At 48.9% G+C, this 26,813-nt stretch overlaps 1 long non-coding RNA gene across 1 annotated transcript in view; it reads right to left on the reverse strand.

The window, feature by feature from the left end:
- LOC121285284 overlaps window positions 1-25,970 on the reverse strand; it is a 71,253-nt gene extending 45,283 nt beyond the window's left edge. Inside the window, exons 1-2 of the long non-coding RNA XR_005944625.1 lie at window positions 25,901-25,970; window positions 25,116-25,268 (exon numbers count right to left, since the gene is read on the reverse strand). This is a non-coding gene — a long non-coding RNA (uncharacterized LOC121285284). The remainder of the gene's footprint in view (window positions 1-25,115; window positions 25,269-25,900) is intronic.
- Between the last annotated feature and the right edge of the window lie 843 nt (window positions 25,971-26,813).

Genomic DNA, 26,813 nt, shown 5'->3' on the forward strand with positions numbered 1-26,813 from the left:
CAAACTAATCCCACTGCCCCACTCCCTTTCCATTGCCCTGCATCAATCCCAAACTAATCCCACTGCTCCACTCCCTCTCTATAGACTGTATCAATCCCAAACTAATCCCACTGTCCTGCTCCCTCCCCATAGCCCTGTATCAATCCCAAACTAATCCCACTGCCCCTCTCCCTCCCCGCTGTATCGCGCTGTAACAGGCTGTAGCCTTGTTATTGCCTCCACCCAACCTTCGCCCAGCCACCTAGCAGGACGTAGGATGGCAGTGGGCAGAGCAGATGAGGTTGGAGCTGGGGGTGACTCGTGGTGAGGATAGAGGTTGGTGGTGGTCGTGGTGGTGGTCGGAGGGAAGCAGGGTGGGGTGCGGGGGAGCCAGTGGGTGAGGTTGCGGGGGGGGTAATCGATTGGTGCAGCTTGATGAACGATTGTCCCCTTAAGGCAGTGGTTCTGCTGCATTTTTATTTTGCACCCGGCCAGTCAACTAAAGTGAATGCAATCAAAAGAAGACTAAAACCACAAGGTTGGGATTCAGGCCTTTGTTGCCATGGCAATGCACCTGGTGCCACAAATATTTACAGCCGGCGAAGGGAAGGGCAGCAGAGCATAACAACAGGCCGATTTCTCCGGGGAGCGGGGGAAATGTGTCTTTCTCGTGATCCTAACCTGTTCACTGGAGCTGTCATGGGCGATGTGGGGCCTTGTGGCCGGGGTGGGGTGGGGTGGGGGGGGTTCGGAGGAGGTGGTGTCTGGGGCGCGGGCAAGGAGCGGGGTGCAGGGGCCAAGCAAGGCCCAAACCCTCTGCTGTGGTTTACTGCTTGGATGTGAATGGGTCAAAGTAGCCCTCAGGCCTGAGGTCTGAGGCCTCCTGTGCACAGTTTTGGCAGGGGTACTGGGGAGGGGGAGACCCCAGTTAAAGGGCCTGAGCGGAAGAAGTAGCCTAACGATGGGTTCTACTGCTCTTCAATTCGAGCAGAAAGGGAACTATGGCCCCATCCTTTGGTCAAATGCAAGGTTGATCCCAGAGCAACGGCAGGGGGGGTGGGGTGCTGTGGTTTGAAGGGGTGGGCCGAAAGGGAGCTAATGATTCATGTTGAATTCGAGCGCCATGCCTCCTCCTGCTTCGTCTCCGAGTCGGGAGGTCCTGGAGTCGGGTTCCCCACACCTAGGGGGCCAGAGCCCGCTCCTCCAGGCTGCCCATCCCAGTACTGAGGGAGTGCTGCACAGCTGGTGGAGCCCTCTTCCAGACACCGAGCCCTTGGCTGCCTGCTGAAGGGGCGAGCGGCAGAGGATCCCAAAGCTGCTTTTGGAAGGGCTGGCGGGGAGTCCGTAGCAGATGGTTTGCGACTGCACTTCTCCTCTTCCCATTCACTCCCACTGTACACAATCCCAATGGACCTAAACCCCTTCCCGTTCACTCCCACTGTACACAATCCCAATGGACCTAAACCCCTTCCCGTTCACTCCCACTGTACACAATCCCAATGGACCCAAACCCCTTCCCGTTCACTCCCACTGTACACAATCCCAATGGACCCAAACCCCTTCCTGTTCACTCCCACTGTACACAATCCTGATGGACCCAAACCCCTTCCCGTTCACTCCCACTGTACACAATCCCGATGGACCCAAACCCCTTCCCGTTCACTCCCACTGTACACAATCCCGATGGACCCAAACCCCTTCCTGTTCACTCCCATTATACACAATCCCAATGGACCCAAATCCCTTCCCATTCACTCCCACTGTACACAATCCTGATGGACCCAAACCCCTTCCCGTTCACTCCCACTGTACACAATCCTGATGGACCCAGTCGAAAGATTTGCCGGTTGCCCTCCGGGCAGAGAAAAGCATTCTCCCGGTCAGATCAGGCACATTGGGCTGGGGGATGAACAAACTGGACCCTCCAGGGGGCCATTTTGCACTGCTTCCACGGGCTCTTTGGGGGAGTGTTCAAGCCCATTTCCAACACGTTCGCCTCGCATTCCATCGGGATGACCACCTGGTTCCTCACCCACTTCTGTTTGAAGCCCACCCACCGGGTTGCTTTGGCCAATGCGGTAGCTGGTTATTGTATGGCAAGATCCCACCGATGCCCCGTGAATCAAACAGGCCAATAGTGCGCGTGTTTTTCTTCTTCTCCACGAGGTTGCGTTCGAGAGGCAGATGCCAGCAGCACACCCCCCCCCCACCACCCCCCCCCCCCCACCCCCCAAAACCCAGAAGCACCCCTTGGGGCTCTTATTCCAATAGCTGCTCGGGGAGGGTGGGGGGGTATGGTTTCTCTGGCAGTGCAGCACTCCCTCAGCAATGGCGCCGGGAGTGTCGACCTACCTTATGGGTCACAAGTCTCTGCGGTGGAACTGGGGCCCATGACCTCCTGACACGGAGAGGGGAGAGAAAAGCAAACACCGCAGTCTCCCAAAGCCCCTTCATCATCTAAAGAGTGCAAGCTGAGATATTAAGTGCATTTTAATCCTGTTTAATTATATGCGGGTTGGGGAGGGGGGTGCAGCGGGCAAGAGCTGGGGATTCACCTGTGCACCTGTAAGACAGAACAGGTTGAAACTGTGGTGGTGGGCTAGGAGGCACATGCTTGCAATGTGCAACTATGCAAATTAATGTTCACGGAACTGCGTCTAGATTGGATCCAGTTGTATCCTTCATCAGCTGGGTTTCTAGCGTGTGACACATCAACAGAGAACGGTGGCTTAACGGGGAAGGTTGGAAACTCGAAACAAGTTTTCAGACAGAAAACTAAAAACCTAATGGCTGCTGTGGGAAACTGCATTGAGCCAGCATAAATTGTTTGTGTGTGTTTTAATCCGCCCCTCCTGTCACAAAGCTTTGAATGTATATAATATTTTTGGAAAATATTTTTCTTTTCAAATAGAGGTTTAGTCTGTGGGTGTGTCTTAATTGGATCAAAGCCAGCTAGTCTGGGTGCTTTGATGTGTACAAGTTTTGAGATGTAAGAGAGATAGCATGTATTTGCATTTTGTCGAAAAGACCATTCAAGAAGCAGGGTGAAATCTGGTACCTAGCCAGCAGAGACCAAGTAATATGTTTTTATTACTAATAAAATTGGTGCTGTGAAAGGGGTTTTATTATTAGAAGAGGTGGAGTTCAAAGAGGCTGGTGGTACAATAGGAATTTACATTCAGTGAGATGTACTGGATATAACCAATAGCAGTTTTTGGGTGTGCAGAGCAGAGGCAACGTAAGATCAAAGCAGCTGTAAGCCTCCAACTGGCTCAACAGGAACCAAAGTGGAAAGAACCTCATTTTGAAATCATAAGGTGAAAATGCTTTGCCTGGTGTCTGGTTAAGTCTATGGGTTGCTGTTGCCTTAATGGAGATTAGTTTGGGTATTTTTTAAAAGTTATGATAGTAATTTGTAGCCATGTGTATATGTATTTTAACCTGTATAAATTAATAAAATGTTTCATTTAGTTTAATATAAAACTTCTCGAGAACTGGTGGTCTGATTCCTAAATTGAGAGCTGCCATCTCAAACACACAACTTAAAATTATAGTTTATGACAGTTGTCTAAAGTTTCCCTCTGGGATTTTAAAATGAATCTGCTTTAACCTGTGTTGGGTCATAACAACGCCCCCTACCCACCTAACATGCACACAGACAGTAACTCACAATACCCCGCACACACACAGATACAATCATTCATCATACCCCCAAAACGCAGACACACTCACTCATAATACCACCCTGTCAACACACAGACACACATACACTCCCGCCCACATAAAGAGACACACTCACTCACAATCCCTCAACACACAGACACACACACACATTCCCACCTACATATGGAGACACACTCACTCACAATCCCCCAACACACAGACACACACTCCTGCCCACATATAGAGACACACTCACTCACAATTCCCCAACACAGACACACACTCCAGCCCACATATAGAGACACACTCACTCACAGTCCTAGAACACACAGACATAGTCACACTCCCGCCTACATATATAGACACACTCACTCACAATCCCCAACACACAGACACACACACACACACTCCTGCCTACATATAGAGACACACTCACTCACAGTCCTAGAACACACAGACACAGTCACACTCCCGCCTACATATATAGACACACTCACTCACAATCCCCAACACACAGACACACACACACACTCCCGCCCATATACAGAGACACACTCATTCACAAACCCCCAACACACAGACACACTCACACTCCCACCCACATATAGAGACACACCCACACAATCCTGCAACACACAGACACACACACACTCACGCCCACATAGAGAGACACACTCATTCACAATCCCCAACACACAGACACACACACACCCCCACCCACATATAGAGACACACTCATTCACAATCCCCCAACAGACACATACACACTCCCGCCCACATATACACACTCACTCACAATCCCCCAACACATAGACACACACATACAGCCGCCCACATATAGAGACACACTTATTCACAATCCCCCAACACACAGACACACATACACCCCCACCCACATATAGAGACACACTCACTCACAGTCCTAGAACACACAGACACAGTCACACTCCCGCCTACATATAGACACACTCATTCACAATCCCCCAACACACAGACACACACTCCCGCCCACATATAGAGTCACATTCACTCACAATCCCCCAACGCACTGACCCACTCACACTCCTGCCCACATATAGAGACACACTCACTCACAATCCCCCAACACACACACACACACACACACAGACACACTCCTGCCCACATATAGAGACACACTCACTCACAATCCCCCAACACACAGACACACACACACACTCCCGCCCACATATAGAGAGACACTCACAATTCCCCAACACACAGACACACACACACTCCCACCCACATATAGAGAGACACTCAATTCCCCAACACACAGACACACACTCCCGCCTACATATAAAGACACACTCACTCACAATCTCCCAACACACAGACCCACTAACACTCCTGCCCACATATAGAGACACACCCACTCAATCCCCCAACACACAGACACACAGACACATTCCCACCTACATATGGAGACACACTTACTCACAATCTCCCAACACACAGACACACACTCCCGCCCACATATAGAGACACACTCAATCACAATCCCCCAACACACAGACCCACTCACACTCCTGCCCACATATAGAGACACACTCACTCACAGTCCCCCAACACACAGACACACACTCCCTCCTACATATAGAGACACATTCACTCACAATCTCCCAACACAGACCCACTCACACCCCTGCCCACATGTGGAGACACACTCACTCACAGTCCCCCAACACACAGACCCACTCACACTCCTGCCCACATATAGAGACACACTCACTCACAATCCTCAACACACAGACACATACTCCCGCCTACATATAAAGACACACTCATTCACAATCCCCCAACACACAGACACACACTCCCGCCTACATATAGGGACACACTCACTCACAGTCCTAGAACACACAGACCCACTCACACTCCTGCCTACATGTAGAGACACACTCACTCACAAACCCCCAACACACAGACACACACACATTCCCACCCACATAAGAGAAATAGAGAAACACTCACTCACAAACCCCCAACACAAGACACACACACATTCCCACCCTCATATAGAGACACACTCACTCACAATCCCCCAACACACTGACACACACAGACATACCCACCCACATATAGAGACACACTCACTCACAATCCCCCAACACATAGACACACAATCCCGCCTACATATAGTGATACACACATTCACAATCCCCCAACACATAGACCCACTCACACCCCTGCCCACATATAGAGACACACTCACTCACCATCCCCCAACACACAGACCCACTCACACTCCTGCCCACATATAGAGACACACTCACTCACAATCCTCAACACACAGACACATACTCCCGCCTACATATAAAGACACACTCATTCACAATCCCCCAACACACAGACCCATTCACACTCCTGCCCACATATAAAGACACACTCACTCACAGTCCCCCAACACACAGACACACACTCCTGCCCACATATAGAGACACACTCACAGTCCCCCAACACACAGACACACACTCCCGCCTACATATAGGGACACACTCACTCACAGTCCCCCAACACACAGACACACACTCCTGCCCACATATAGAGAGACACTCATTCACAATCCCCCAACACACACACACAGACACACTCCTGCCCACATATAGAGACACACTCATTCACAATCCCCCAACACACAGACACACACTCCAGCCCACATATAGAGACACACTCACTCACAGTCCTAGAACACACAGACACAGTCACACTCCCGCCTACATATATAGACACACTCACTCACAATCCCCAACACACAGACACACACACACACTCCTGCCTACATATAGAGACACACTCACTCACAGTCCTAGAACACACAGACACAGTTACACTCCCGCCTACATATATAGACACACTCACTCACAATCCCCAACACACAGACACACACACACACTCCCGCCCATATACAGAGACACACTCATTCACAAACCCCCAACACACAGACACACTCGCACTCCCACCCACATATAGAGACACACCCACACAATCCTGCAACACACAGACACACACACACTCACGCCCACATAGAGAGACACACTCATTCACAATCCCCAACACACAGACACACACACACCCCCACCCACATATAGAGACACACTCATTCACAATCCCCCAACAGACACACACACACTCCCGCCCACATATACACACTCACTCACAATCCCCCAACACATAGACACACACATACAGCCGCCCACATATAGAGACACACTTATTCACAATCCCCCAACACACAGACACACATGCACCCCCACCCACATATAGAGACACACTCACTCACAGTCCTAGAACACACACAGTCACACTCCCGCCTACATATAGACACACTCATTCACAATCCCCCAACACACAGACACACACTCCCGCCCACATATAGAGCCACATTCACTCACAATCCCCCAACGCACTGACCCACTCACACTCCTGCCCACATATAGAGACACACTCACTCACAATCCCCCAACACACACACACACACACAGACACACTCCTGCCCACATATAGAGACACACTCACTCACAATCCCCCAACACACAGACACACACACACACTCCCGCCCACATATAGAGAGACACTCACAATTCCCCAACACACAGACACACACACACTCCCACCCACATATAGAGAGACACTCACAATTCCCCAACACACAGACACACAGACACATTCCCACCTACATATGGAGACACACTTACTCACAATCTCCCAACACACAGACACACACTCCCGCCCACATATAGAGACACACTCAATCACAATCCCCCAACACACAGACCCACTCACACTCCTGCCCACATATAGAGACACACTCACTCACAGTCCCCCAACACACAGACACACACTCCCTCCTACATATAGAGACACATTCACTCACAATCTCCCAACACAGACCCACTCACACCCCTGCCCACATGTGGAGACACACTCACTCACAATCCGCCAACACACAGACCCACTCACACTCCTGCCCACATATAGAGACACACTCACTCACAATCCTCAACACACACACACATACTCCCGCCTACATATAAAGACACACTCATTCACAATCCCCCAACACACTGACCCACTCTCACACCTGCGCACATATAGAGACACACTCATTCACAATCCCCCAACACACAGACACACACTCCCGCCTACATATAGGGACACACTCACTCACAGTACTAGAACACACAGACCCACTCACACTCCCGCCTACATGTAGAGACACACTCACTCACAAACCCCCAACACACAGACACACACACATTCCCACCCACATAAGAGAAATAGAGACACACTCACTCACAAACCCCCAACACAAGACACACACACATTCCCACCCTCATATAGAGACACACTCACTCACAATCCCCCAACACACTGACACACACAGACATACCCACCCACATATAGAGACACACTCACTCACAATCCCCCAACACATAGACACACAATCCCGCCTACATATAGAGATACATACATTCACAATCCCCCAACACACAGACCCACTCACACTCCTGCCCACATATAGAGACACACTCACTCACAAACCTCAACACACAGACACATACTCCCGCCTACATATAAAGACACACTCATTCACAATCCCCCAACACACAGACCCATTCACACTCCTGCCCACATATAAAGACACACTCACTCACAGTCCCCCAACACACAGACACACACTCCTGCCCACATATAGAGACACACTCACAGTCCCCCAACACACAGACACACACTCCCGCCTACATATAGGGACACACTCACTCACAGTCCCCCAACACACACACACACAGACACACTCCTGCCCACATATAGAGACACACTCATTCACAATCCCCCAACACACAGACACACACACACTCCCACCCACATATAGAGACACACTCACTCACAATCCCCCAACACACAGACACACACATTCCCACCTACATATGGAGACACACTCTCTCACCATATCCCAACACACAGACACACACTCCCGCCTACATATAGAGACACACTCACTCAAAGTGCCCCTACACATAAACACAGCCACACTCCCGCCCATATATAGAGACACACTCACTCACAGTCCTAGAACACACAGACACAGTCACACTCCCGCCTACATTTAGAAACACACTCACTCACAAACCCCCAACACACATACACACTCACAATCCTGCCCACATATAGAGACACACACACTCAATCCCACAACACACAGTCCCACACACACTCCCGCCCACGTTTGGAGACACACTCACTCACAAACCCCCAACACACCGACACACACACACACACACTCCCGCCCACATATAGAGACCCACACACTCAATCCACCAACACACAGACACACACTCCCGCCTACATATAGAGAGACGCACTCACTCACAATCCCCCAACACATAGACACACAATCCCGCCTACATATAAAGACAAACTCACTCACAATCCCCCAACACACAGACACACACACACATTCCCACCCACATATAGAGACACACTCACTCACAATCCCCCAACACACAGACACACACTCCCGCCCACATATAGAGACACACTCACAAACCCCCAACACACCGACACACACACACACTCCTGCCCACATATAGAGACACACACACTCAATCCCCCAACACACAGACACACACACTCCCGCCTACATATAGAGAGACGCACTCAATCACAATCCCCCAACGCACAGACACACACACACATTCCCGCCTACATATAGGGACACACTCACTCACAAACCTCCAACACACAGACACAGTCACGCTCCCACGCATACGCACAGGCACATTCTCTCACTTCCCATTCAATCAAAGACAGACACTCTAACTCCCGTCCACACACTCAAAGACCCACTCTCTCACTCACATGCATACGATCGTACTGTCACTACCCCAAGCTCTCACACACTATCACATGAATCAAAACACATTCACAGACACATTCTCTCACTCCCCCACACACTCACAGACACACTCTCTCACTCTCCCTCACACTCAAGGACACACTCTCTCACTCCCCCACACACTCACAGACACACTCTCTCACTCCCCCACACACTCACAGACACAGACTCTCTCTCCCACACACACTCACAGGCACAATCTCTCACTCTTCCTCACACTCACAGACACACTCTCTCAGTCCACGACACACTCACAGACATACTCTCTCACTCGCCCTCACTCTCACTGACACATTCTCTCACCCCCCCACACAGTCACAGACAGACTCTCTCACTCCCCATCACACTCACAGACACACTCTCACTCTCCCCCTCATACTCACAGACACACTGACTCACTCCCCCTCACACTCACATACACATTCTCTCACTCTCACAGACAAACCCTCTCACTCCCCCACACACTCACAGGCACACTCTTCCACTCACCCACAAACTCTCAAACTCTCGCACTCTCCCTCACATTCATAGACACACTCTCTCACTCACCCACACACTCACAGGCACACTCTCTCACTCCATCACACGCTCAAAGACACACTCTCTCAATCCCCCTCACTCTCACAGCCACACGGTCTCACTCCCTAACACACTCACTGACACACACTCTCAATCCCCCTCATACTCACAGACACACTCACACTCCTCCACACACTCACAGACACACTCTCTCACTCACCCTCACTCTCACAGACACACTCTCGCACTCAAACTCACACTCACAGACACCATCTCTCACTCCGCCCCACACTCACAGACACACACTCTCACTCCCCCTCACACCCACAGACGCACTCTCTCACTCCCTCCCACACACTTACAGACACACTCTCTCACTCCCCCTCACAATCACAGATGCGCACTCTCACTGCCATTCACACTCACAGACACACTCTCGCACTCAAACTCACACTCACAGACACACACTCTCACACCCCCTCACACTCAAAGGCACTCTCTCTCACTCCCCAACACACTCACAGACACACACTCTCAATCCACCTCACACTCACAGGCACACTCCCTCACACCCCCACAAACTCTCAAACTCTCACACTCTCCCTCACACTCACAGACACAATCTCTCGCTGCTTCTCACACTCACAGACACAGTCTCTCACCCACACACTCACAGGCACTCTCTCTCACTCCCCCACACACTCACAGATGCACACTCTCAATCCCCCTCACACTCACAGACACACTCTCTCACTCCTCCACACACTCACAGACACACTCTCCCACACTCCCTCACACTCACGGACACACTCTCTCACTCCCACACATACTCACAGACACACTCTCTCGCTCTCCTTCACACTCATGGACACCATCTCTCACTTGTCCTTACACTCATAGACACACTCTCTCACTCCCTCTCACTCTCACTGACACACTCTCTCACTCTCACAGACACACACTCACACTCACAGGTACTCTCTCTCACTCCCCCTCACACTCACAGACACATTCTCTCACTCTCACAGATGAAGCCTCTCACACCCCACACTCATAGGCACACTCTCCCACTCCCCCACAAATTCTCAAACTCTCGCACTCTCACTCACACTCACAGACACAATCTCTCACTGCTTCTTACACTCACAAACACACCCTGTCATTCCATCACACACACACAGCCACATGGTCTCACTCCCTAACACACTCACAGACACACACTCTCACTCCCCCTCACACCCACAGACGCACTCTCCCACTCCCCCACACACTCACAGGCACTCTCTCTCACTCCCCCTCACAATCACAGATGCACTCTCTCACTGCCACTCACACTCACAGACACACTCTCTCACTCACCCTCACACTCAAAGGCACTCTCTCTCACTCCCCCACACACTCACAGACACCCTGTCTCACTCCCCCACACTCTCACAGACACACTCTCTCACTCCCCCTCATACTCACAGACACACTCTCTCACTCCCCCTCTCAATCACAGGCATATTCTCTCACTGCCTCTCACACTCAGAGACACACTCTCTCACTCCCCCACACACTCACAGACAAACTCTCACTCTCCCCCTCACACAGAGACACACTCTCTCACTCCCCCACACTCTCACAGACACCTTCTCTCACCCCCCACACACTCACACTCTCTCACTCCCCCACACTCTCACAGACACACTCTCTCACTCACACTCACAGACACACACTCTCACTCCCCCTCACACTCACAGACACAATCTCACTCCCCCGCTCACACTCACAGACACACAATCTCACTCTCCCCCTCACACTCACAGACACACTGTCTCACTGCCCCTGACATCCACAGATGGACTATCTCACTCACCCACACACTCACAGACACACTCTCTCACTCCCTCCCACACACTCACAGACACACTCTCTCACTCCTTCCCACATACTCACAGACACACTCTTTCACTCCCCCACACACTCACAGACACACTCTCTCACTCCCCCACACACTCTCAGATACACACTCTCAATCCCTCACACACTCACATACACACTTTCACACTCCCCCTCACAATCACAGGCACGTTCTCTCACTGCCTCTCACACTCACAGACACACTCTCTCACTCCCCCACACACTAACAGACACACCCTCTCACTCCCCCACACTCTCACAGACACACTCTCTCACTTCCCCTCACACTCACGGATACATTCTCTCACTCCCCCACAGACTCACAGACACACTCTCACTCTCCCCCTCACACTCATAGACACACTCTCTCACTTCCCCACACACTCACAGACACACTCTCACTCTCCCCCTCACACTCACATACACACTCTCTCAATCCCTCACACACTCACATACACACTTTCTCACTCCCCCTCACAATCACAGGCACGTTCTCTCACTGCCTCTCACACTCACAGACACACTCCCTCACTCCCCCACACACTCACAGACACACTCTCTCACTCCCCCATACACTCTCAGACACACACTCTCAATCCCTCACACACTTACATACACACTTTCTCACTCCCCTTCACAATCACAGGCTCGTTCTCTCACTGCCTCTCACACTCACAGACACACTCTCTCACTCCCCCACACACTCACAGACACACTCTCTCACTTCCCCTCACACTCACAGACACACGCTTTCAGTCCCCCACAAAGTCAAAGACACCCTCTCTCACGTCCCCTTACACACACGGACACATTCTCTCACTCCCCCTCACAATCACAGGCATGTTCTCTCACTGCCTCTCACACTCACAGACACACTCTCTCACTCCCCCACACACTCACAGACACACTCTCTCACTCCCCCACACTCTCACAGACACACTCTCTCACTCACACTCACAGACACACACTCTCACTCCCCCTCACACTCACAGACACAATCTCACTGCCCCTGACATCCACAGATGGACTATCTCACTCCCCCACACACTCACAGACACACTCTCTCACTCCCCCACACTCTCACAGACACATTCTCTCAATCACACTCACAGACACACACTCTCACTCTCCCCCTCACACTCACAGACACACTGTCTCACTGCCCCTGACATCCACAGATGGACTATCTCACTCACCCACACACTCACAGACACACTTTCTCACGCCCTCCCACACACTCACAGACACACTCTCTCACTCCCTCCCACATACTCACAGACACACTCTTTCACTCCCCCACACACTCACAGACACACTCTCTCACTCCCCCACGCACTCTCAGACACACACTCTCACTCCCTGACAGCCTCATAGACACACACTCTCAAACACCCTCACACTCAGACACAGGCTTTCACTCCCCCACAAAGTCACAGATACCCTCTCTCACTCCCCCTCACACTCACAGACACACTCTTTACTCCCCCTCACAGTCACAGACACACTCTCTCACTCCCCGACAGACTCATAGACACACTCTCCCACTCCCCATCACTCTCACAGACACACTGTCTCACTCTCACAGACACACACTCTCATTCCCACTCACACTCAAAGGCACTCTCTCTCACTCCCCCACACACTCACAGACACACTCTCTCACTCCCCCACACACTCACAGACACACTCTCTCACTCCCCCACACTCTCACAGACACACTCTCTCACTCCCCCACACTCTCACAGACACACTCTCTCACTCACACTCACAGACACACACTCTCACTCCCACTCACACTCACAGACACAATCTCACTGCCCCGCTCACACTCACAAACACACAATCTCACTGCCCCTGACATCCACAGATGGACTACCTCACACCCCCACACACTCACAGACACACTCTCTCACTCCCTCCCACACACTCACAGACACACTCTTTCACTCCCCCACGCACTCACAGACACACTATCTCACTCCCCCATACACTCTCAGACACACACTCTCAATCCCTCACACACTTACATACACACTTTCTCACTCCCCTTCACAATCACAGGCTCGTTCTGTCACTGCCTCTCACACTCACAGACACACTCTCTCACTCCCCCACACACTCACAGACACACTCTCACTTCCCCTCACACTCACAGACACACGCTTTCAGTCCCCCACAAAGTCAAAGACACCCTCTCTCACGTCCCCTTACACACACGGACACATTCTCTCACTCCCCCACAGACTCACAGACACACTCTCACTCTCCCCCTCACACTCATAGACACACTCTCTCACTTCCCCACACACTCACAGACACACTCTCACTCTCCCCCACACAGTCACATACACACTCTCTCAATCCCTCACACACTCACATACACACTTTCTCACTCCCCCTCACAATCACAGGCACGTTCTCTCACTGCCTCTCACACTCACAGACACACTCTCACTCCCCCACACACTCACAGACAAATTCTCTCACTCCCCCACACACTCACAGACACACTCTCTCACTCCCCCACACTCTCACAGACACACTCTCTCACTCACACTCACAGACACACACTCTCACTCCCCCTCACACTCACAGACACAATCTCACTCCCCCGCTCACACTCACAGACACACACTCTCACTCTCCCCCTCACACTCACAGACACACTGTCTCACTGCCCCTGACATCCACAGATGGACTATCTCACTCACCCACACACTCACAGACACACTTTCTCACGCCCTCCCACACACTCGCAGACACACTCTCTCACTCCCTCCCACATACTCAAAGACACACTCTTTCACTCCCCCACACACTCACAGACACACTCTCTCACTCCCCCACACACTCTCAGACACACTCTCACTTCCTGACAGCCTCATAGACACACACTCTCAAACACCCTCACACTCAGACACAGGCTTTCACTCCCCCACAAAGTCACAGATACCCTCTCTCACTCCCCCTCACACTCACAGACACACTCTTTACTCCCCCTCACAGTCACAGACACACTCTCTCACTCCCCGACAGACTCATAGACACACTCTCCCACTCCCCATCACTCTCACAGACACACTGTCTCACTCTCACAGACACACACTCTCATTCCCACTCACACTCAAAGGCACTCTCTCTCACTCCCCCACACACTCACAGACACACTCTCCTACTCCCCCTCACTCTCACAGACACACACTCTCAATCCACCTCACACTCAGGCACACTCTCTCATTCCCCCACAAACCCTCAAACTCTCGCACTCTCCCTTACACTCACATACACAATCTCTCACTGCTTCTCACACTCACAGACACACTCTCTCAATCCCCATCACAATCACAGGCACATTCTCTCACTGCCTCTCACACTCACAGACACACACACTCACTCCCCTAAACACTCACAGACAAACTCTCACTCTACTCCTCACACTCAGAGACACACTCTCTCACTCCCCCTCACACTCACAGACACAGTCTCTCACTCCCCCACACACTCACAGACACACTCACTCTCACAGACACACTCACTCACACAGACAGAATCTCTCACTCCCCCACACACTCACAGACACTCTCCCATTCCCCGTCACTCTCACAGACACACTCTCTCACTCACACTCAGAGACACTCTCTCACTCCCCCTCACACACAGACATAATCTCACTCCCCTGCTCACACTCACAGACAGAATCTCTCACTCCCCCTCACACTCAGACACACTCTCACTCTCCCCCTCATACTCACAGACAGACTCTCTCACTCCCCCTCACATCCACAGATGGACTATCTCACTCCTTCACACACTCCTGACACACTCTCTCACTCCCCCTCACAATCACAGGCAAGTTCTCTCACTGCCTCTCACACTCACAGACACACTCACTCACCCACAAATTCACAGACACCATCTCTCACTCCCCCTCACACTCACAGACACACTCACTCACCCTCACACACACACTCTCTCACTCCCCCGCACACTCACAGACACGCTTTCTCGCTCCCCCACAGACTCACAGACACAATCTTTCAACACCCCCCCACACACTCACAGACACACTCACTGACTTCCCCACACATTCACAGACACACACTCTCACTCCCCCTCACCCTCACAGACACACTCTCTCACTCCCCCTCACACTCACAGACACACTCTCTCACTCCCTAACACACTCACAGACACACTCTCTCACTCCCCCTCACAGACACAAACACACTCTCACTCTCCTCCTCACACTCACAGACACACTCTCCCCCTCACACTCAGAGACACACTCTCTCACTCCGCCACACACTCACAGACACACTCTCTCACTCCTCATCACTCTCACAAACACATTCTTTCACTCCTCCTCACTCTTACAGACACTCTCTCACTCTCCCCCTCACACTCAGAGACACACTCTCTCACTCCCCCACACACTCACAGGCACACATTCTCACTCCCCCTCACACGCACAAACGCAATCTCTCACTCCCCCTCGCACTTACAGACACACTCTTTCACCCGCACCCACACACTCACAGACACTTTCTTTTACACCACCACACACTCAGACACATTCTCTAACTCCCCATCACACTCACAGACACAATCTCTCATTCCCCCATAGTCTCACAGACACACTCTCTCACTCCCACTCACACTCACAGACACACTCTCTCACTCCCCCTTACACTCAGACACACTCTCTCACTCCCCCTCACACTCACATATACACTCTCTCATTCCCACACACACTCACAGACACTCTCTCACTCCCCATCACATTCACAGACACACTTTCTCACACCCCCATAGTCTCACAGACACACTCTCTCACTCCCACTCACACTCACAGACACACTCTCACTCTTCCCCTCACACTCATAGACACACCCTCTCTCTCCCCCTCACACTCACAGACACACACTCGCACCCTCCCTCACACTCACAGACACACTCTCTCACTCCCCCTCACACTCACAGACACACTCTCTCATTCCCCACACACTCACAGTCACACACTCTCACTCCCCCGCTCACACACACTGACACACTCTCTCTCTCCCCCTCACACTCACAGTCACACACTCTCACTCCCCCGCTCACACTCACAGACACACTCTCTCTCTCCCCCTCACACTCACAGACACACCCTCTCACTCTCCCTCACACTCACAGCCACACACACTCACTCCTCCACACACTCACAGACACACACTCGCACCCTCCCTCACACTCACCGACACACTCACTCCCCCTCACACTTACCGACACACTCTCTCACTCCCCCTCACACTCACAGACACACTCACTCCCCCTCACACTCACCGACACACTCTCTCACTCCCCCCTCACACTCACAGACACACTCACTCCCCCTCACACTCACTGACAATGCACTTTGGAACGTATGACCAACCATGAATTCTCCTATTAGCTTCTCGCTAATCCCCATTCACTACCAGGATTTTTGTGTCCTGATAAATGCTACGCAACCAGTCTACATAACTTAAGTTTTCCCCCTCTTTATTTATGTTTATTCTTTGGCAGTCACTCCAGATTTGAGCCCATCAATTCCATTTCTACTTTATTATTTTCCTCCTCCTTTTTGCTTCTTGTTTCTCTGCCCCTCCTGGACTGTTCTTGCCTGTCGTTATGCCTCCTTTAATCTCTCCCCTCCTAGGCTCTCTGCCTTCCCAAATCTCTACCCCAATCCTTCAGTACTCCTCGACCTTCCTGCTCTCCAGCCTCCACCCCAGACTTGACTCCCTCTTGGATAAGTCCACAGCTTCCCTCTGTGCCTCTCTTGGCAATCAGCGACCAGTCCATCAAGTCACATGACACTGCCTCCTTACAAGCAGCAAAGCCAAATTCCCCATTCCACTCCCCCACTCACCTTCCCGCCAAGCTTAGGGGGAGTGACTTTGGCAATCTCCTCCCTTGCCAGTGCTGATCATGTGGACTCTACCATCATGGCCCCCTCTCCACATCTTCCTCCAGAATGTCCATTCACTTGTGAACAAGATTGAGAGGACCAGGCCTGTACACCATGGAGTTCAGAAGAATGAGAGATGATCTCATTCAAACATACAAAATTCTTACAGGGCTCGACAGGGCAGATGCAGAAAGGATGTTTCCCCTGACTGGTTGGGAGAGTCTAGAACCAGGGGACACAGTCTCAGAATAAGGGGTAGGCCATTTAGGACTGAGATAAGGAATTTCTTCACGCAGAGGGTGGTGAATCTTTGGAATTCTCTGCCTCAGCAGGCTGTGGAGGCTCAGTTAATGGGTATGTTCAAGACAGACATGGGTAGATTTCTAGATATTAAAGTCATCAAGGGATATTGGGATAGTGCATTAAAATGGTGTTGAGGTAGTCAAACAGCCATGATCTAGTTGAATGGCAGAGGAAGCTTGATGGGTCAGATGGTCTACTCCTGCTCTTGTTTCCTAAGGATCTTGCCAACCACAAGCTTATTGTGGATGATTTAATCAACATCATGGCCTTGAAGGATGACTGACTGTGGAATGGACAGTTAGTCTCTTCTAACCAAATCTCACCCTGGCCTGTCTCCCTACACCTCTGGTACTTTCTCCTCCTTTGAGAACCTCACCATTTCCACTCCCTCACCTCTCATTTCCAATCTTGGTTGCCTACCACTGTTGTAATTTGGGTTCTTTAGACGTCTCAATGATGAGATCTTGAAACTTGTATATTTAAACATGAACCTTTTATAGTTAATCTTTAACTATCTAGAGATCCCAGATTACGGTCATACATGGTGCTGTTGCTCCAGGCAGACTAGTTCCAGAGTGTTCTTCCTAGGCAGTTCTCTCAGTCTATTACCATATGACTCTATACATCATACCATGGGTGATGCTATTCTGCAGCCCCACGTTAAACCTTGCTCTGCTGAACACCTTCACGTTACAATTGCATTCAGACACATCATACGATATTCCCCGTTCTTCTCCAAAGAAATCTTTCCTTTCCAACAGAGTATTTGTAATACAATCTTTACTTGCCATCCCTGCTCCCCCATCTTAAGTCTCTGATTTTATAATTTCAGACAGTCTTGAGGCTTGACAGTTCTTCCGTATCTCAGTCTGTCACATTTGCAGGAACAGTAGTAGTTCTCTGTGCTTCTGGTACTTGGTTATCTCCGCTTGATTCGTTCTTTGTGCTCCTTCAAGTTGCATTCCTCTTTATCAACAACCCATCTGCTTTTTTCACACACTATAGGTTTGTCCCACTCCTTCCAAAGGGAATGTGCTCTCTGTTCGTTCCCAGAGTGGACAAGAATTTTCTTTTTCTGTGGTGTCCGCCATGTTCTTGCTGGGCGTATATGCTTTGTAAATGGAACATTCATTTCCACTTGGCTCACAATTTCTGCTGTTATATTTTCAGACCCTTTTGCAAGCTTATGAATCTTTTCATTCAGCCCAATGGTTCTCAGTATGTCTGCAACATCCAGTGCTATATCTTCTTCTGGATCCTTGCACTTCAGTATCAGATTTACATTTTCCGATCTTAGTTCTGTCTGTTCTTTCTCTGTCTGCAACAGAACTTTGTCCTTGTCCTTCATTTTGGTTTCACTCTTGGCCAGTTCTGTCTCCGGCAAAGTCTTAAGTTGTTTCAATTCTGTAATGATGCTGCTCATGGCCTCATTATCCGTTCGCAGTTTGGAAAGCTTGATGGATTTTCCTTTCAATGCCTCCCTTTTCCATCCAACTGCTCCTTCAGCTATTCAGTCTGCTTCTTGTAGCTTTCTGCTTCCCCCTTAGAATATTGAAAATTGCTGAGTCTTCTCTGCCAACTGGTTCTTCAGGTGGTTAAGAGTGATATTAAATTCATTTGCATTCTCTTTGTAATTTTCCAGAAGAATAAACTTTGTCCTGAGGAATTCTTGTGCCATGTAAAAGTTCGTAAACAGGTTTTCCTTTTCTTTGTGAAGCTCACTTGCTTCATCTTGAACTTTCCTGTAATTCAGCAAAGACTCCTCAAGCTTCCTCTGCTATGCTTCCATTCTGCTGTTTAAGACAGTGTTCATTTCTTCATGTTGCTGAATGGTTATGCATTCCTTTTGCTTTTGATCTTGAAGGACAATCAGTTGTTCTTTCAACTGTTTATTTTCTTGTTGACCTCTTGCCAACTCACTCTGGGCTTCAGTGCATCATTTTGTCACTACTGATAATTTCAACACAGCTTTTTCTGAAGTAATATTCAACTTCTTTTTCCATTCCTCATGTTTTTCCATAGCTATATATTGATTCTTCAAGCAGTCTTTTAGGGTCACAATTTTTTGCGAGCCTTTTCTGCCTACTGTTTTGCCTGGCTGTACATCTGGTTGAGTTTTCCCAATTCTTGCTTTGATTTGCCAACCTTGGATTTGAGGATCATTATTTCCTCTTGATACCTTTGTGTTATCTCTGAAATGTTTTTGTTCCAATCTCAAACAGCTTGGTTCATTGAAGACTTCAGTTTATTGTACATTTTCAAAGGCATATACTCAGCTTGAACCCTGTGCTTCAAATCTTCCAGTTCATCTCTGATGCAAATGTTTTCGCTTTGAACAGCTTCGTTTACTTTTTGCATGTTTTGCTTCTTTTGAGTTAGCTCAGATATCTTTCCTCCATTCTCAGCCATCTGCTGACTCTGCACTGCTATCTGTCTCCCTTGCTCTGGGGTCATATGGCTTTGTCACTCCAGGGTCTTTTGTTGCCCTCATTCTGGGTTCTTTTGTTACCCTCTCTGGAGTCCTTTTTTGCCCTCAGTGCTTTATTGGGAGTTGGTGTCTCTCTGCGGTCTCTTAATGTTGCCCTCGGTGCTTTATTGAGGATGTGCTAGACCTTCTTCTAGGGTCTGCGCTCTCCACAGCTTAGAGTTTAAAATATCTGTTAAAGCCTTTTAATATCTCACCAAATGTTGCCAAGTATTGGTTGGTACGTTGGCTATAGCGTATTTCACCAGCCAATAAACCAAAGAAGAATAAAACCTCATCTACTTGTACTTCTTCTGATTTCTTATTTAATCCTGTGATTCTCCTGTAAACTAAAGATTGTCTCCTCCGAGACTTCTACTCATGGATCTTGTTTAGCCCTTTCCTGTGACCGGCTCTTCTAAGTTGCTGTCCATAGCTGTTTGGTTTTTTTTGTTGTTACAACTTGAAATTTTGTTATCTCTTTAAGTGCAGTATCCATGTTTTTCACTTCAGGCTGTCTGCAGCTATCTGCTCTGTCACTGTGATTTGCCCACCTTTTTTTTTCTGATTTTGGCGGGCTCCCTGGTGATCAAGGATGCTTTAAAATGGAAGCACTTTCCTCTCTCTTTTTCTTCTTTATAAACTCTTCAGGTACTGTTTATCTTGAACGTTGAGGGTTATCGGCAACCTGCCAGCTGTCTCCCAATAATTTTCCCATGCTTTTCTGGGATCCTCACGATTGTGGGCTTTCTTTAAAACATTTTCTTAAAACTTTTTTTTTTAAAGAGAACACTGCAGCATTTATTTTCTGGGTGATTCTTATTTAAAACTCTGCAGCTCTCTTTGAGCTTTGTGCTTCAAGAGTTTTAGCAGGTGCGTGCTTTTTTTGCAAGCCACGAGCTGACAACTCACAGGTTTTGTTTTCCTAGTGCCATTTGTTTTGAACACTTGAGAAGAGCAACAATTCTTTTTACTTGTCCTTGCTGAAAAAGTTTATTTTTCCTGAGTGTAACGGGTTCCCAGTCTCTTAAACTGTGCGGGCTTTTTCCATTTTTTAATGTGCCCTGCAGGTTTCTTTCTCTTGGCTCTGCTAGCTGATTTTGTTTTTACAGGTTTCTTTTCAACTTGCAGCTGCCTTCCAGCTCCCCTGTGGATATGCTGAGCCGTGGGACTGCCACTTACTCTATAATACCAAGTACAGCTTCTTTTCATTCTATGTTTGCTCACCCATATCTGACCAGGTTCCTTAACTCCGTCACACAGGATCTTGCAATTTTTGTATTTTTGCTCACCTGTCTGTGTGACATCACCAGGCTCTTTTCCTTTTTACACTGCACCACTCAGGGGTCTTGCAATAAACTTCCACTCTGGTGGATTCCTCAACTTCTAAGTCTCAAGCCAAGCATCTTCAATTGTTCTTTCAAAATTTTCTTCTTAGCTGTATGTCTCTCTAGTTCGGCTTCAGCTTTTTTTAGTGCCTCCCACCTTGGGAGACTGTTCTGGGTTAATCATTTAAAATTCCACCTCTCATATCACATATCTTTTGGAAGCAACCCTCTCAAGATTTGTTTATTTAAACATGAACCTTTTACTGGCTATGCTATAAAGTTATTTATTTATTTTTGTTTAAATGGACAAAGACTTTTCCCTGACTTAGCCATGACTCATACCAGAGGAATTTCTAACCCTCAGAAACCAGCAGGGACCTTGTTATCTTTAAAGGGGCGCTACTGCCCTTGTGACTGCAGAAAACTAAATTCCAAAGAAATGCACCAAATCCCTTTACATTTCTAAGGCACAGTTGGCCAACAGAGACAGTATGTCTGCAAGGACCCAAGGGACTCTGAATCCTCCATTAAACACCCCAAGACCTGGGAAAATACATCCTTTGTCCAACACCCAGGAGAAGAACTGGGAGGTATGTCACATGACCTTCCCCAAGCTGCTAGAACCTGTAACATTGCCAAATGGAACTGAACCCAGGCAGTCTACCATTTTACCAAGTAATAGGCAGCAACAAAAGAGCTCTGTCCCGGTAGATTGCCTGGCCCTCATCTACACTGTGAACTACTGGAACATTGGCACATCTGTATCTGTGCCTTCAAACCTAATTAATCTCTATGTATCTTCTCCCATCATGGAAGTCCTCACTTCCTGGAATGACAGATCACCCTGCAACAGTCAGCTTGCTAACCTCTGAAGGAATATACCATTGGATTTTTCATCCTGGACTCTGGATTCACATGAAACCATAACACTTATTTTTACTGTGGTCTTGCTCTGTACCCTGTTCTTTCCCTTATCCCTCTTTTATTGTATGAATGCAAAATAGTTGGGGGGGGGGGTACTTTGCGAACCCCCTTCCCGCATTTTGTGTGTATGTGTAAAATAAACTTATTTTATTTATAATCTTATTTTACCTTATCTCGAGTTTGCTGTGGGGTTATTAATAGAGGATTAGATAACTCCAAAACTGAAGGGTTGGGAAAGATAGATCACTACTTATAAAGGGGGAAATCAAAAACACCTTCCTGTTTATAGACAAGTAGTGAGTGGGGAAATCAGAGCTGTTTAAATTAATCCCCCTCCTGTCTGTAACATTAATCTTTAACTGTGTACAGATCCCAGGTTACTGTCACACATGGTGCTGTTTCTCCATGCAGGCTGGTTCCAGAGTGTTCTTTCTAGACTGTTCTCTCAGTCTATTACCATGTGACTCCACATATCATACTGTGGTATTATTCTCCAGTCCCACATTAACCCTTGCTCTACTGAGCATCGTTACATTACAATGGCATGCAGGCACATCATACAACAACCACCTCTGTACCACAAACCACCCCCCCCTCCCCACCCCCCAAGTACCATGCCAATTTTCTCAACGAGATACCTCCACTGCTTTCCTCCCTCAGCCTCTGCACTGAACAAGTTCTCATTCTCGGTGATTTCAACACCCAACACAATTCATTATGTTTTCTCTTCTCTGAGTTCACTGCCCTACTATCCTCCCTTAATCTCACCCTCCATGTAAACTCCCCAACCCATATTCACAACCGCCTCTTTGACCTTGCCATCTCACATGGTCTCACTATGCCAACAGTATCAATCACAGTTAAGACCATCTCTCATCATTTCCCTGTAATGCTCTCTACCCACATCCTGTTGCCCCTTCCAAACCCTAACTCCTCCTATATTCACCCTGGAAAAATATCTCCCCCAATTCACTTTCAACTCCACTCTCAAAATCCCAGCTGTTTCACCTTCAGCCCTCTGCTCAAACACAACTCCACCTTCATCTTCACTCCGAGTCCCCAATAAACCATTATTCTCTCTCCCCCTAGCTGTTTCCCCTGGTACAGCCCTCATCTCTGCTCTCTTATGTCTAAGGGACACAGATTTGAATGAGTTATGATGGACAACTGGTTTAGTCATTCACTGCCATACCTGGCTGGACCTTACACAACACTAACGGGTCTACTCCTCGTTGGCTGAAACTGCTCACTATTCCAGAATCATCCTGGTTCTCTCTCTTTTTCTCTCTCTTTCTATGTGCTCTATCTGTCTTTTCTATCCCATCTCACTTCCCTTTCTGTCTTTCCTCTTCTGTCCGTCTTTCTTTCTCTGTTTGTCCTTTCTGTCTTCATCCTCTCTCTTTTATCTCTCTCTCTGCCTTCACAATCTTTGGCACCCCACAACTTTGGGGTTTTTCAATGTTGTTGTTGAACTTCTTGGTGTTATCCTATGTCGAAGTTGTTAAATTTGCTGTTGTTTTTCAAGTTGAAATTGTTGGTGTTTTTAACTGTTGATGTTGAATTTGTTGGTGTTTTTCAATGTTGAGGTTGTTGTTGAATTTGTTGGTGTTTTTACCTGTTGATGTTGTTGGATTTATCGGTGTTTTTACTGTTGATCTTGAATTTGTTGGTGTTTTTCAATGTTGAAGTTGTTGTTGAATTTGTTGGTGTTTTTCAGTGTTGAAGTTGTTGAATTTGCTGTCATTTTTCCTGTTGAAGTTGCTGATGAATTTGTTGATGTTTGTTCCTTTAGAACTTATTGATATTTTTCAATGTTGAGATTGTTGTTCAATTTGTTGGTGTTTCTCTATGTTGAAATGTTTTTTTAAAAACCTAACCTGAACCCTACTCCGCCCCTCGACGTTAATAATCCCCATTCCCCCTCCCCGCTCTATTCTCTCTCTGAGAGAGGGTACAGGGGCTGACGGGGCAAGGGAATGAGTGAGGGGAAAGCTCTTTCGGAGAGATGGCATGGGGGTTTTTTATAAACTATTGTTACTTTACATGTCTTTTTATTTTTATTTTCCCTCAGCCTTTTATGCCATACTTATATGGTTATGAAAGTTTTCAGGACTTTTGAAATTGTTTCAAACTTTATCAAAGTTCTTACAAGTTTTTCCAAGAGGTCCATTAAACACTGCTTACCTCTCTATTTCCACACCGAACTTGTGACCATGTTGATGTTCCTGTTAGTTTTGCTCAATGCTGTGTGATGCGGCCCTCCTATTGAATTCCTGATGATTTCCCCTCCATGTTTGTAGTGAGGTACATCCGCCAGCAGAGGGGGGTGTTGTATCACTTTAATCACAAGATAAAGAAACGGGTTTGAGGATATGATCTAATCTTTTTTTTAAATTCATTCGTCCTGAGGCAAAAGATCCGCTGTTGAAACAAGTGACTTTTTACTTCATGAAACCCCTCTGCCTGAATGTTACGCTCCCCTGCCAGTGGGTTTTTAGGCGAGGGGAGGTGGGGGTGAAATTGAAGAAACGAGATTCCCTCGAGGTTCCTGCCTCCCCTGAGCTCACAGTGATTTCACACTGGGGCAGACAGCGCTCAGCCGGCCCTTGCCCCAATCGAGGCCCTTGTGTGGCCAATTATTGACCACTTAAGAAACATTCCACCCAGCCTCAACTTTTAGGCTGACGGGAGGATTGCCCTTATGTGGGGGGGAGGGAAAAAATCAATGGACTTAGATCTTGGGTGGGAAGTGATGGGTGGGGGTGAAGGTTGCTGGCATCAGAAGCCCCCTTCTGAAGTCATGAACCCCTTACCCACCACCCCCCCCCCCAACTCTTGAGGTCCAGTGGCCTCCAGCCCTCCCTCCCTCCCCGAGCCTCTCCCGACACCCCAATTGCCCCCTTCGCAACGCCCCCTCCCCTCCCCCAGGCCTTCCCTTCCCTCCCCACCCTAGGACCATTTAATCTTACCTGGGCCACCAGTGCCCGGAATTAGGCTCCAACATTCTCCTGCATTTTCTCACCAGTTAACGCAGCTCCTCTCACTGCAGGGACTGGAGAGCAGCCAGCCAATCAGATTGGCCAGCAGCTCTCCAGGGCGGGACTTCCTCTTGATTGAGGGGTGGATGCCCCGCCTGCAGCCACTTAATGCTGATTGGAGCATGAAATGGCTGAGGGGCGCTCAGAGCTGAGGGGGTGTTACCCGCTGAAGCTTCGGGGGGCAGGGAGAGCGACCTTGCTATCCAAAAAATTCAGGCCCTTTTTGCCCGAATTCTGAGATGCTTAGTCTTGACTTTTAACACAGTCTGTGTTCATTAGCTTCCCTGAGGGGTATGTCCTCAGTGAGATCATTGCTTGTTCGGAATAGCATCCAAGTTTTCCAATGAAGTTAAGTGACCTAGCAGCAGTGTAAGGTATTACTGTCGTACACTGTCACAGGTAGGTCCCATACACAGGGTTGTTATACACTGTCACAGATGCATCTGTCTATGACAGTATCGGTAGGACTGACCACTGCACAGTCATTGAGGAGACGAAGTCCCGTTTTCACATTGAGGATACCCTCCATCATGTTGTGTGGCACTATCACCGTGCTAAATGGGATAGATTTCAAACAGATCTAGCAACTCAAGGCTGGGCATCCATGAGGTGCTATGGGCCATCAGCAGCAGCAGGATTGTACTCGATCACAATCTGTAACCTCATGGCCCAGCATATCCCCCACTCCACCATTACCATCAAGCCGGGGAGCAACTTTTGTTCAATGAAGAGCGCAGGAGGGCATGCCAGGAGCAGCACCAGGCACACCTAAAAATGAGGTGTCAACCTGGTGAAGCTATAACACAGGATGACTTACATGCCAAACAACATAAGCAGCAAGTGA

The sequence above is a fragment of the Carcharodon carcharias genome, chromosome 12 (genome assembly GCF_017639515.1).
Source record: "Carcharodon carcharias isolate sCarCar2 chromosome 12, sCarCar2.pri, whole genome shotgun sequence".
Classification (NCBI taxonomy): Eukaryota; Metazoa; Chordata; class Chondrichthyes; order Lamniformes; family Lamnidae; genus Carcharodon; species Carcharodon carcharias.